Source organism: Saccostrea cucullata, unplaced genomic scaffold, assembly GCF_032062105.1.
Source record: "Saccostrea cucullata isolate Sc308-1 unplaced genomic scaffold, CSIRO_AGI_Scuc_v1 ctg11817, whole genome shotgun sequence".
NCBI lineage: Eukaryota > Metazoa > Mollusca > Bivalvia > Ostreida > Ostreidae > Saccostrea > Saccostrea cuccullata.
The window spans coordinates 7,501-20,588 of NW_026922750.1; the positions used below are offsets into that span (position 1 = coordinate 7,501).

Genomic DNA, 13,088 nt, shown 5'->3' on the forward strand with positions numbered 1-13,088 from the left:
TTGTAAGGTAAAATACATTTGATCTGTATTCCTACGAACTATCTGGCGTGATAACGTACTCCCGACAGAGTTCTCTTTCTTTCTTTTAGATTGACTTACCTACACGTTGGCGCTGTTGACACATACGGTCAGACGATATTCTTCCGCGTCCTCACAAGAGTTTGTTCAATTTAGGTTTTTTTATTTTGTTTATCTCTTCAGTAGCGAAAATTAAATGAAAATAATAAGGTTTTTGATTAAGAACTTGGTGAGTAATTTTCACAACAAAGGTAGAATAGATTTAAAGAAAAGACGAGGACTATTTTATCTTGCTCATGTTTACTAGAATACATATTGAACTCTTTGCCGTAAAGATACATCGGGAGCTATATGGCTTCGTAAGCCATAAAAATGGGAAAGTAGAAGGTTTTAGGGATACAACACGAAATATACTCCCCGTCAATGAAAACGCAACACTCTATTTTTAGGGTGAAAAATTATATACGGGATATAACTATGTACCAAACAAGTTAGGACATCTTTTACTTTGCCAAATCAGTTATTTAATGGTTGAATGTTTTTCATTCCATTACCGAAAGTTGATTTTTTTAGCCCTCTTAACAGATAACATTTAAATAAAACACCCCCCTTCCGACCATTTAATCAAAACATGCTAGTCCGCCATGTACAACATACAGTGTACGCAGTCTGATTTCTACCATGCATTAGGTTTATCAATGTCTTTATCTGAGCGAAATAAATATTCTTGAGCATTTTTAATTGCCTGTTGTTCAGATACTGAGGTCGAATTTTCTCTAACTTGACGCAGTATAGTAACCCTTATACTTCGGGTCAATGAACTGTCATTCATGCTTTTGCTTTTTTTGGTACATAGTTAAATCCTGTACATAATTTTCACCTAAAATTAGGGTGTTGCATTTTCATTGATGGGGAGTATATATACAAACCTGGGGGTCCTCCCATCATAGGTGGCGCTGACATGTCGGGGGCTTCCATGGGGGGTGGCATGAAATTGGCTCCCGGAGGCATCTGAAAGGAATGGCGATCATTCTCATGACAGTAACACACTGTTTATCCACTTTCCAGAAATGTTAAAAGGTTATAAGTCGTGATTGAAAATGGAACATATTCTAAATGAAACATTTGAATCATCAATATTTGGTTGGGTACTAATTCAAACATTTTTGTAAAAATGTCATCAACTGACATTCAGTTTACTTTGTTAATTAACGTTTAAATTCACTAAGCTTAATAACTTACCCCATACGGTGGTGGTCTGATCATCAGGTTAGGGCGGCCAGGTGGCGCGTTATTCTGCTACAAAAGAAAGAAACTGCAACTGAGGAAATTCTAACAAAAAGGAGACCAGGGAATCTGGCTTTCACGGTGTAAATAAACATATGTCATGTAGAATAATAACACCCGTAATAAAGTAACTTTCAATCAATACATTCTTTAGTGATTATAAAGCTACATATTTGTGGAAATGTATCAAATTTAACAAATATTGCTGTGGTGGAAAATCGCAAGCTCAACTTACTGCCATGTTTTAGACTTATAATAGGGAAATTGAATCGCTAGGAATAATTTATTCCTGGATTTTCTCTCAAAAAATCTCTGAACCCAAAATAAAAAATAACTGCGAATCACAGGCACCTGACGTTACTTAATTTTCTTTTATTTAAAAAAAATATACCCATACCTAATAATTATTTATAGGTATGGGTATATTTTTTTTAATAAAAGAAAAATAAGTTACGTCAGGTACCTTTCTCCCGTCTACCTCGAAGTCATTTTTCATAAGTTAAGATATTCGAATGATTTTTTATATTTAGGGCCTATAAATTGATATATTGATATTTTAAATGGATTTTCATAAAACATTACTTCTTTGGGAAAACAATGAGAGATAACTAAAATCTAAAATTTTTATAAAACTCAAGTTTTTTACTATAAACACCCCCCCCCCCCCCAATGAAACAAAATTCCTTTTTACGGATAATATGGACTATCATTTACCAAATTCATTCCAAAGCTTTTTGTGTTTCACAAAAAGGGGGGGGGGGCCCATATGTTTATATACCATGTATACAAAAAAATGCTAATTTTTTTCAGCAATTTCCAAGTGCTTTACAACTGAAACATTATAGTTTACAAATATATGTGCTTAATTTATATGCATAAAGCATAAAAAAAGATTAAAAAGAAACATTTATTCATATCTTATTAGCCCCTGTGGGGATCCGCGTAAGAATTAAGGTCCTCAGTACATGTACCCCCTTGTTTGTCATAAAAGGCGACTAGATGGGCTGTCCTTCGGTTGAGACCATATAAATCGAGGCCCCGTGTCACAGCAGGTGTGGCATGATAAAGATCCCTCCCTGCTCAAAGGCCATAAGTGCCGAGCATAGGCCTAAATTTGCAGCCCTTCACCGGCAATGGTGACGTCTCCATATCAGTGAAATATTCTGGAGAGGGACGTTAAACAGTATACAATCAATCAATCAATCAATCAATCATATCTTATTATTATACTATTTCAGAATATGGTGATTCGATGCTTTACAGCCCGATTTCAATAGAAAATATTGTATACCCCCCCCTCTAATTTCACGAGCTGGAGTACTATTCAGCACTTGAATTAAAATAATTACCGCTAATCAATTACAATTGAACTGTTTAACAAACATTATTTTTCTGGCCAAATTTTCATTAATATTTTTCTTTTAAGTCAAGTGGTTTAAAAATTCATCGATATTTACGTGTTAGGATGTATATTCACAAATTCAGTAAGAGAACAGCACTGTTTCTCATAGATCAAATTTGCCTTACACTCAAGCACTATAGAATATACCTTAAACGTTGTTATTGCTTGTCAAGAATCCCCCCCCCCTCCCCTAAGAAAAAAAGAGGGAAAAATAAAAATGAATCGCTTCCTATATGTACCTGAAATAATTAATCTACATAGATATTCTTTCCTCATTGAGACAAAGTTGGTTTTATTCTCTGCTTAGTAAGTTTTTTTATTAGTGATTTTAAGTTTTTTTGATATTATGATTGGGTTGCTAGGTAATTAAGGGTAATCATTTTTATTTTACACGAGAGAAACTCGTTTATTGCATTATTTGTATGTTTTACAGTTTTGTATCATTATACGTTCGCCGTATTTGCGTATTTTGGCAAGCCATACAAGTTTAATTTTGGGTATCGATCTCAGTTTAGTAACTTGGGGATCCATTATTAAATGAGAACAGTTACATGCATGTAATTTTGGGTGGCAGCGGTGGAATCCTCGAGATGAGCCTGATTCTTGACTAGCGTCAGGGCGTCCTGATAGAATTAGAATTAGAATTCAACTCCTAAGTTGACTCATGCAGTGAGTAATCCAGTAGCTGAGCTGACTCTGGATTAGCTTTAGGGCGTCCTTCCGAGGATGCAGATTTCTCGGGAAGTGAAACTACTGATCAAAAGGAGTACAGTGGGACCAGGCCTAAAGTAAGATTCTGAACAGCAGAAGCGGAGCTGAGAAAATAAGGAAACGCAAAAGGAAGGGGTAGAACAAATAGATGGGAGGAGTTTCCAAAGCTGGAATAAAATGGGAGCCGCCCACATACGCTCTGAGAAGAGAAGACGGAATAACAATGAGGTGAAATCGATCGCGTGAGAAGAACAGAGCAAGTGATAAGTAGGACCGAAATCTACCGTGGCTGGTATAACACATGATATGAGATTTTTTTATCTATTTGTAGCCACAAAATAAAAATTTGTGGGAACGAAATAAAATTAGTGGCCACGAAATAAAAATTCGTGGACACAAAATAAAATTCTACATTGTTAAAATCATGACCCCCGGGGTTGGGTGGGGCTACAATGAGCAATCAAAGATTTACATAGAAATAAATAGGAAAAATCTTTAAAAATCTTCTTCTCAAGAACCACAGGGCCAAAAAAGCTGAAACTTTTTTGGAAGCATCCTGAGGTAGTGTCGATTCTAAATTGTTTAAATCTTGAACCCCGGGGGTCTTCAGAGCCTAATAGGGAATCCAAGTTTTACATATTAGATATAAGAGGGTTGTCCCGTAAAATCGTGGACAAGTTGTCTAGTGTAAAAAATAAACATCACTGCGTTCTGAAATTTTCACTATTATTTAGTACATCACTGCGTTCTGAAATTTTCACTATTATTTAGTACATATTTAAGTAATATACACAGCAAATTTCAGATAAATATATGCATAAATAAAAAATTATGAGATTTTATTCCATGTATTGTATCACCTTAAGGTGCATGGATTATAACGTCAAAGTGTCTAAAACAGCGTCACATTTTATCTTTGCTGAAAATGAATTTGGATGATGTCCGACTTAAATTTAGGAATTTCATTTTTACACATTCTTTAGTCTCCATAAACAGCCGAAGAATCAATTGGCACCCTAATGCGATCTTCTGAAGATTTATTAGTAAGTTACGGACAATATTCTCACCATCATTCAACTAATAGAAAATCTCATATCGGCGGTCTACTGTGACAGCGTCTTTTGCTATTACATTAGGAGTTTGTCCGTATGTTTTGTACTGACCCAGGGACTCCATCAATAAAACTGAACTGTTTTCCTGTGCGTCGTAACGTTAAAATACGTTGTCATTTTTTGTGTGTTGTGTTTACAACTTAATTTCCCATTTCGAATGCTCGAGAAACTGCCAAAAATTAAGCAAATGCCTTAAAATTTTTACAAAGACTACAAAATTGATTGTGGAATTGAATTAGGATAATTCTAATCCAAATCTTATTATCTTATCTTATCAGCGTTATGGTCAAAGACAAATATATTATAAAACCATAAAGATCTTCTTCTTCTTTCACTGTCTGGCCTCCTTCATCAAGTTGAAGATTATGCCAGTTTGGGTGTGCACATCGATTAAAAGAAATTTTTTGTTTGTTTTTTGTTTTTTTTAATAAAAACTGGATAAAAGAAAGTTCGGGTTTAGGGTGTCTTAACCACTTGAGATTTAAATATCTCAAGTGATTTTGCTGCCGCAGTGTCCTCTGGCAAGCTGTTCCATTCCTTGATAGTTCTGCAGAAGTATGACCACTTCCTGCAGTCCTTGGTTGCTGATGGTATTGCAAACGAGTGTTGTTTTGTATGCCGTGATCTTCTTACAGGCTTAGTGAAGTGGTCCTCTGGTCTAATGGCTACTTTGTTATTTACTATCTTATACATCATTATCAATCTTGCTGTTTTCCTTCTACTTTTTAAGTTTTTCCATTCTAGATGTTTGATCATTTCTGCTACGCTGGATCTATTTCTATAATTACCCATTATGTATCGTGCTGCTCTTCTTTGCACCTTTTCTAACATATCTATCTGGCCCTGTTGGTATGGGTCCCACACTGTTGAAGCATATTCTAGCTGCGGTCTAACCAAAGATGTATAGGCTCTTTCCTTTATCAACCTGGAGGATATATGAAGATTTCATAGTAGGAATCCTAAAGTTCTATTTGCCTTCTTACAGGTATTTTGTGGACTCTTCATGGGCAAGTACATGATTATGAAGGGTATAGTTGAAGATAATAGGGTTTTTCTTTTTTGAAACTGTGAGTACTGTACATTTATCTGGGTGAAATTTCATTTTCCATTTTGTTTCCCAAAGAGAAATTTTATTTAGGTCTTCTTGAAGGATATGACAATCTGAATTTGTTGAGATAGTTAAGTATACTATGGTATCGGCAGCGAAGAGCCGTACTGTAGAGGTTAGGTGGTCCGGTAGGTCATTGATGTAGAATAGGAAAAGGCTGGGTCCTAGTACTGATCCCTGGGGCACTCCAGACTTAACCCTTCCGACGTCGGACTCTTCCCCTTCAACCACTACTACCTGGCTCCTATTTGAAAGGAAAGCTTTGATCCAACGATGTGTGTTTTCTGTGATACCATAATGATGTAGTTTATGGAGAAGTAGACTGTTGGAAACTTTATCGAAAGCTTTAGAAAAATCTAGGATCAGAAGATCTGTTTGCTTTCCATTTTCCAAATTCCTAGATAGATCGTCCACACATTCCAACAGTTGGGTTTCACATGATCTTCTACTTCTGAATCCATGCTGGAGTGGATATAGGATGTTATTTTTCTCTGCATGATTCATAATATGACTTGTTACAATATGTTCCATGATCTTACAGCACACACATGTAAGGGATATTGGTCTATAGTTCTCTGGTGTGTATTTCTTTCCCTTTTTAAATGCTGGTGTTATGCGGGCCTTTCTCCAGTCAGATGGTATTTCTCCCTCTATCAAGGATTTTCTAAATATTAGTGTCAGTATTGGTGCCAGCTCATTTGCTAGTTCCTTCAGGATGGTGGGTTTGATGTTATCAGGGCCTCCAGCTTTATGTGCATTTAGATTTTTGAGTAATTTAAAGACAAGCAGTAGCATTTGTTTATTGGTTTATTAATTTATTTATTGTTGACATTGTTTAAATATTGGATGCTAATGTTTATGGGAAAAATAATAGTTACTAATTATTCCTGAGATATATGGGAGATTTATATTTGTCATACGTATTGACATTTACTTTTGTGCGGTACTGTACTACAGTGAATGTAAACAACGTTTGAATATAGTATCCTGCAAGAAGTACAACCCCTTGATAAATCTACAAATTGTTAGAAGTGCAGATACAACTTTTAATCAACTTTTTCTATCAGTAACTTGTATTATATTGAATTACTACACGTAATTTCTCAGCTGACAGCCAGCTATAAATATGTCAACACGTGCTCAGCACATCGTCACCTCGGAGAGATGATTAAGCATTAAATACCAGATACCATGATTTACAGACACAATCAACATAATCTTCACCTTTTAGTTACTCACTTATGATGGTTCGGGCTTCATTAAATACTTTGTATAAGCTGTACCGGTCGTAAACTCTAGGCAGAATTCTGCAATGTTTTCATTCGTAGACGCCATCTTCCTTCATGAAGTGATTATTAGTATATATAAGGCCGATCCCGACCAAAAATCATCACTTCGGTCAACCCAGCAAAATGAGCCAGCAGTAATTATTGTTTAGGCCAGACCAGCCAGCTCAGAAGGTGAATATTTTGCACCTAGCTTCTCCAATAGCTTAGCATATTTCAACATAGAGTTCATTCAGGATAATTTAATGTTGAAGTAGGAAACCATCATCACCTTCTGTATCATATAGTCAGCATCCCTACACCTTCCCTGGAAGGTGCAACTAAAAAGATTTCAACACCTTCTATCACCTTGCAACACCTTCCACTAGATCTATTTCTTCCATTGTAGTTTTTATATTATCTACACTATTTGTATCTTTATTAGATACCTTAGCAGTGATACAACACCTTCTGCACCTTCTCATTAATTCTTAGGGCAGAGGCGTAGTCACAAACTTAAAAGTGGGGGGGGGGGCTCAACTCCAGAAATTCTTTGACAAGCAAAAAAAAAAAAAGGGAAGTTAAAAGTTCCCCAAACTCCAAAATCCTATTTCGGGGGGGGGGGGGACACTATCCCTTCAATGAACATTTCCTATAGTAAAGAAAATGTTGGGGAAATATAGCTGTGATTTTGTTCTTCATTGAAAAGTGGGGGGCACAGACATACTCTTGCCCCCCCCCCCCGATCTGAAAGTGGGGGGCTAGTGCCCCCGCTGCCCCCCCTGTGACTACGCCTATGTAGGGTGTACCTTCTAGTATAAATAAAGAAAATCAGCACCTTCTATTGAGCCTTCTACTAAGTATAAAACAAGAAACTCCGAGATATTATCAACCCCTTCCAAGAAGCCGGAGCAAGAATAAAGAGTGCGTTTGACTTTTTACTTTTCAACTTAATAAATTTATATATATATACTTTTAATCATCTTTGTCATTCACTCGATTTCTGACAGGTACAGGAGGGCTCACACACTTTGAAACGGCTGAAACCTTTTTTTTTCTTTTCAATCATTTATTCAATAACATACAATATAACATGAGTTAAAACATTGCTGTGACGTCAAGCCTTTGTTCTTGCAGTCTAAAAATTTAAAAACAAGGGTACTAGTGGAACAAACGTTTGGAATTTTGAAGCGCAGATTTTCGTGCCTAAAAGGGGTACTACGGTATTTGGCATTTGAAGAAGAATAATTTAAAAAACTTGTTTAAAAGAAATCGTTGAACTTAATCAGTATTTTGCATTCAATTATTTCATTTTGTCAGTCGGGATAAAGAATAAATCAACAACTGTTAATTGGAGAAATACATGTAATCTGTAATTTATTCTATATCAGGACCGACCCACGTCAAGCTACGAGGTACATCGTTGCTTGTGCAATATTGCACAACATTGGAATAGACAGGGGTGATATCGTTGATTGCAGACAAGATGAAGTTCAACTGCTTGGTGGAAACGACAATGCATTACATGTAGTTGGTGATGGATTTAACATGCGCAATCACATAGTGGATACGTATTTCACTTAAGTAAGATATTTTATTACCTATACAAAACTCGCAAAGGGGTACCTGTGCGAAACGAAATAGAAACGAAACGAAATCTGCCGAAACGAAACGGAATCAAAACGAAACGAAACAAAACTAACAAAATGTTTCCCTAGTGATGTATATATTTACATGAAGGAACTACTGAGAGCTGCAGATATGTGCGAGCTAGCATACTATGCATGTATAATATTTCAGTATATGTAGTATTTTCTAATTTTTATGACTTACTCTCATTTTAGTCCTTATTCGTCTACATGTACATGTATATGGAAAGGGGGGTCCATACCCCAAGTGCTTGTGATTATGATCGTTTGGTTAATTGCTTTCGATAGGTTTCGTTTTGATTTCGATTCGTTAGGCCTTGATTACGTTTCGTTTCGGAAGATTTGGCGTTTTAATTGCTTCAGTTCATTTTTATTTCGTTTCATATTTTACAGGTACCCTTCGCCAGATATAAGATACAAGATTTCATAACACAGTATTAAATGCTGTTATGCCTTAAAAGTAGCTTTTGGCAATAATTAACAGATAAATGTTAACGTTGTATGTATTAGTATTTATTTTTACCAGTATTATAGATTTCATTTAATTTTTTTTCTTAAATACAGTCATGTGCATTTAATTTTTCAAGAAAATTACACTCGTAATTGAAACAATTAACGTTACAATTCATTACCCAGACTTGAATTACTTGTATAAATAATCGAATTTGGATATCGCTCCTCGAACTGACGGACCAAAAACGCCTTAATTTCAATGAACTCCTTTTCTGCCTGTAGTTTCTGCTTTCCAATTATCAATTTCTCAATTTGGAGCTTAATTTTTTTATTATCCAGTTTCACATTCTCCAAATCTTCTTCTTCGTACGCATCCTTGATTCCTTTTCTCTTTGGCTTTTTAGAAGAGATTTGATGGCCAGTGGCTGCAGTCTTGGGGGTAGAAGATTCAGAGATGGCAGAAGATGTACAGGCAGAAGATGTACAGGCGGCAGAAGATGTACAGGCAGAAGATGTACAGGCGGCAGATGTACAGACAGAAGCCGTGCCGTTGTCAATTTCTGTTAAATTTATACACAGAATTTTAAATTTTTGTGAAATAAGAAGAATAAGAGAATTTGAAATAGAAAGCTTCATCTTATTTTTGTTTGTACCATCAGTTGCGTCTGTGTCTATTCCATCCGGCAGTCCGCATATCTGTGGTCGCCCTTCAAAGGCTTGCATTAATGCGTCCTCGGAAGCTGTTAGGGAAGAAGGCGCCGGACCACCGTCTGTCTTTGGCCTTCTCAACAAGTCAATCTTTTCTTTACCTGGGTAAATACATGTCCTCTTAATTTATTTTAAATATATCTTTATAAATTTGCATTTATTGGGCAGGCTTAGATAAGACAATTGTATTGTAAGTCTCCACTTTCTTGTTTGTAATCTAGTTTATTCAATACAATGAAGATTAAAGGCTATCTTTATCTTGGACCATCACAAGCAAATATTATAAGTTTTCTTGTAATTGAGTGTGTCTTTCCTCACGATTTTCCTGTTTCTGAATCTCGTCATAACGTGAAAAAAAAAATTTTTTAACCTACGAAAATTAGCCCAACGATTTTTCGTACCTTTTCATTCATCCAGAAAAAAAATCTAATTTGCTTTATTCAAGCAACTAAATACCATTCCAATTTACTACTTTAACGAAAACAAAAACTTAATAAAAATTGCGTCCATTGTATTACCTTTTATGTATATAACAGTAAACTGTATTTCTCAGCACGTATCATAGGCGGGGTGGGGGGTCCCTTTTTCCAGACATAACGTTATACTATAGAAATTAATTGAGCAACGAAAGTCAGGCTGCCCCCCCCCCAACGCTCTCCCAAATATAATTTTCGAGTTTGGATATTCCTTTTTTCCTCTCTCTCTTTCTCTCTCTTCTCTCTCTGACTACCCCTCCCCAAATTTCAGAAACGATGGCATTTTAAACCGACTTTTGTGTTCAGTACGATATTCTCTATATTTATACAGTAATAATTAATATATGAATGTATAAAGAATACTTTAGAAAATGCCTTAACACATAATTTAAGACCACAGAACATAACCGGAAAAATGGGGGGGGGGGGTTGGCAACTGGTCAGACAATCGTATGAGAAAACTATGGATAACAATTTTTTTAGTCGTAATAGCCAATTAGGACGTATAAAAAAATTTCACCGAATCCGATGTAACGAATACTTGGTGAGTATATTGTATAATTTGATGTGTTATAAATTATTGTTAAATGAATTGTTAATTAATGATATCAATTTCAATGAATTTAATCCTTATAACGAATTTAATCCGTTTCTAAAAATTGTTAAATTCATTATAGCAATTTAAAAAATTCTTTGTATAAACTATTATAAGAATTTATAAATTCATAATGAAATGGATAGAAAATTCGTATATGCAACGAATCAAATGTGAAACTGATGTTTTCATTCTTGTTGGTTAATGTTATGGGATCTAAAACGTTTTTTAAAAAAAGCCGCATCGTATTTTTTTTAACTTTAGAGTTTAGATCTAATATACAACTGCACATCTGTCATCATACACAATGGATGTCAAACCGTCACGTTCCAAACAGTATTGTGTCGAAATGAATAGTTACCCATGTAAAGATTGAAGGGAGATAACTACAAAACTTTATTTACAACAGGTCCGCCTTACAGCGAGTTGGAAAGGAAAAGTTAAGTAAAAACTTAATAAGCTCTAATATTTTATATGGTAAGTGTAGGAAAATAAAATGTTTTGATTGAATATGCAACAACAACAGAACTTACAAGTTAAGGGTTTCTGCGATGGATTTCCACGTAGATTCTTTCATTTTGCCATGTTTACCCTTAAATTCACCCCCGAACCCTTCATTTTACCGAAGAGGGTCTCTTCATACTTCAAAACCTCTTCTATCAGGAGGATCTCCTCCTCTGAAGTCCAATTGGTGCCCCTTTTCTTAGGATTATTTTGTTCTGTCGGGAGTTTTACTTCGACAAGCTCCATGTTTGTGAATAAAACAAACAAACAAAGCAGACGGCAATACCTGTTTATTACGTAACAAACATTTCATCAAATTTTGTGTACTTCGTATATTTCGTGAGACCGCTTACATCATTGAAAAAAATTGACTGAGTATGTACTCAGTAGAGTTGAGAACCTAAAAATTCATAATCAACAGAGTACATACTCAACCATGTTGGTGGTGGTGATTTGAGAATGTCCTCTGTTGAGGATGGCCTCAACGCTTGAGTAGTGAATTGAGGCTGAGTACCGTATAATTTTGGTGGCGGCGGGGCCTGTAGCCGTCCGATAATAATAATTACCAGTCTGATAATATAATGATCGGACGGCAATGATAACAAAATCGGACGGTATTTAAAACAAAAAAAGAAGAGTGAAATTAATATTAAAGGTTAGTATGTCCGGAAACCCCCAATAAAAATGTAAGGAGAAAAATTCAGGGAAACCAAACGCAAGGAAATTAAGTTGATCATAATACAAAATAGCAAATCCATGAAAAGAAATCCGAGTTTAAACTTTCCACAACATTAATTTTCACTCTTTAAAAGAGTTTTTGATTCAGCACTTTGAATAAGCGAAATTAAATCCATTTCTGAAAAAAAGATTCTGCAATCTCCTTTTATGTTTGTTCACCGATGGCCATACTTCCAAAACCTTAGAATTTCCATTATCTAAGCTAAAAATTCAGCTAGGGTAAAAATCCGCATTTTACTTTCCATGGTGATGTTAAAATATCACCCAAAATTATGTCAGTATCAATGTCAATTTATGCATATCATAAATAAAAATGTTCCCCCAAAAAATCTTTCACCACCGTACCCCTGTCCTGCTAAACGAAACGACTGCCAATGCATGAATGAAATTAATGAAACAAGAGTTCACTCACTTTTTTTTACCGTTCACTCATTTCTTTTATCTACTTATCAGACGGGTAAAAAAACAATAGGCCACTTTCATATTTTCAATGATATAAGCTTTTTTGCGAGCGCGCAAGCGACAAAGTCACGTGACACCCGACATTCGAAGGCGGTCTATTTTGAATCCAAAATGGTGAAACGCTGTTCTTGGGGCACATGTAACAGCGATAATAGGTACATGCATAAAGAATACATGAAAGGAGTGGAATTTTTCCCAGTACCAAAGCCTAAAACACGATTAGACGACACCAAACTTTGGGTAAAGGCATGCGGAAGAAAGTTTTTTACCGTTGACAATGTAAACAAACATACATATGTATGTAGCAAACATTTTATTGATGGTCGCCCTACCGAGTTGCATCCCTATCCATTAAATGCCAATTCAAATAGAGTTATTTTGAAAGGTAGAAAACGTGCGACAAGAAAGCACACCTTCACACCAGGAGATAAACAGACGAATGCTAATCTCGGCAAGGATGGAGTTGTACCACACCCCGTGCCAGAGGCCTCCTTGTTTGTTACCGTCGAAGAGGAAGAAATCAGTGAAAAAGTCTCAACCCAGCAGCAGCTCACAGAAGGTAAAATATAATTCAAATTTTGAATAAACTCATACGAGATA

The 13,088-nt window shown here is 35.6% G+C and overlaps 1 long non-coding RNA gene and 1 pseudogene across 1 annotated transcript in view; both read right to left on the reverse strand.

The window, feature by feature from the left end:
- LOC134262346 (uncharacterized) overlaps window positions 1-6,957 on the reverse strand; it is a 13,627-nt gene extending 6,670 nt beyond the window's left edge. Inside the window, exons 1-3 of the long non-coding RNA XR_009990998.1 lie at window positions 6,878-6,957; window positions 1,261-1,317; window positions 948-1,029 (exon numbers count right to left, since the gene is read on the reverse strand). This is a non-coding gene — a long non-coding RNA (uncharacterized LOC134262346). The remainder of the gene's footprint in view (window positions 1-947; window positions 1,030-1,260; window positions 1,318-6,877) is intronic.
- Window positions 6,958-9,170: 2,213 nt separating this feature from the next.
- Window positions 9,171-11,666, reverse strand: LOC134262347 (uncharacterized; annotated as a pseudogene).
- Window positions 11,667-13,088: the final 1,422 nt, after the last annotated feature.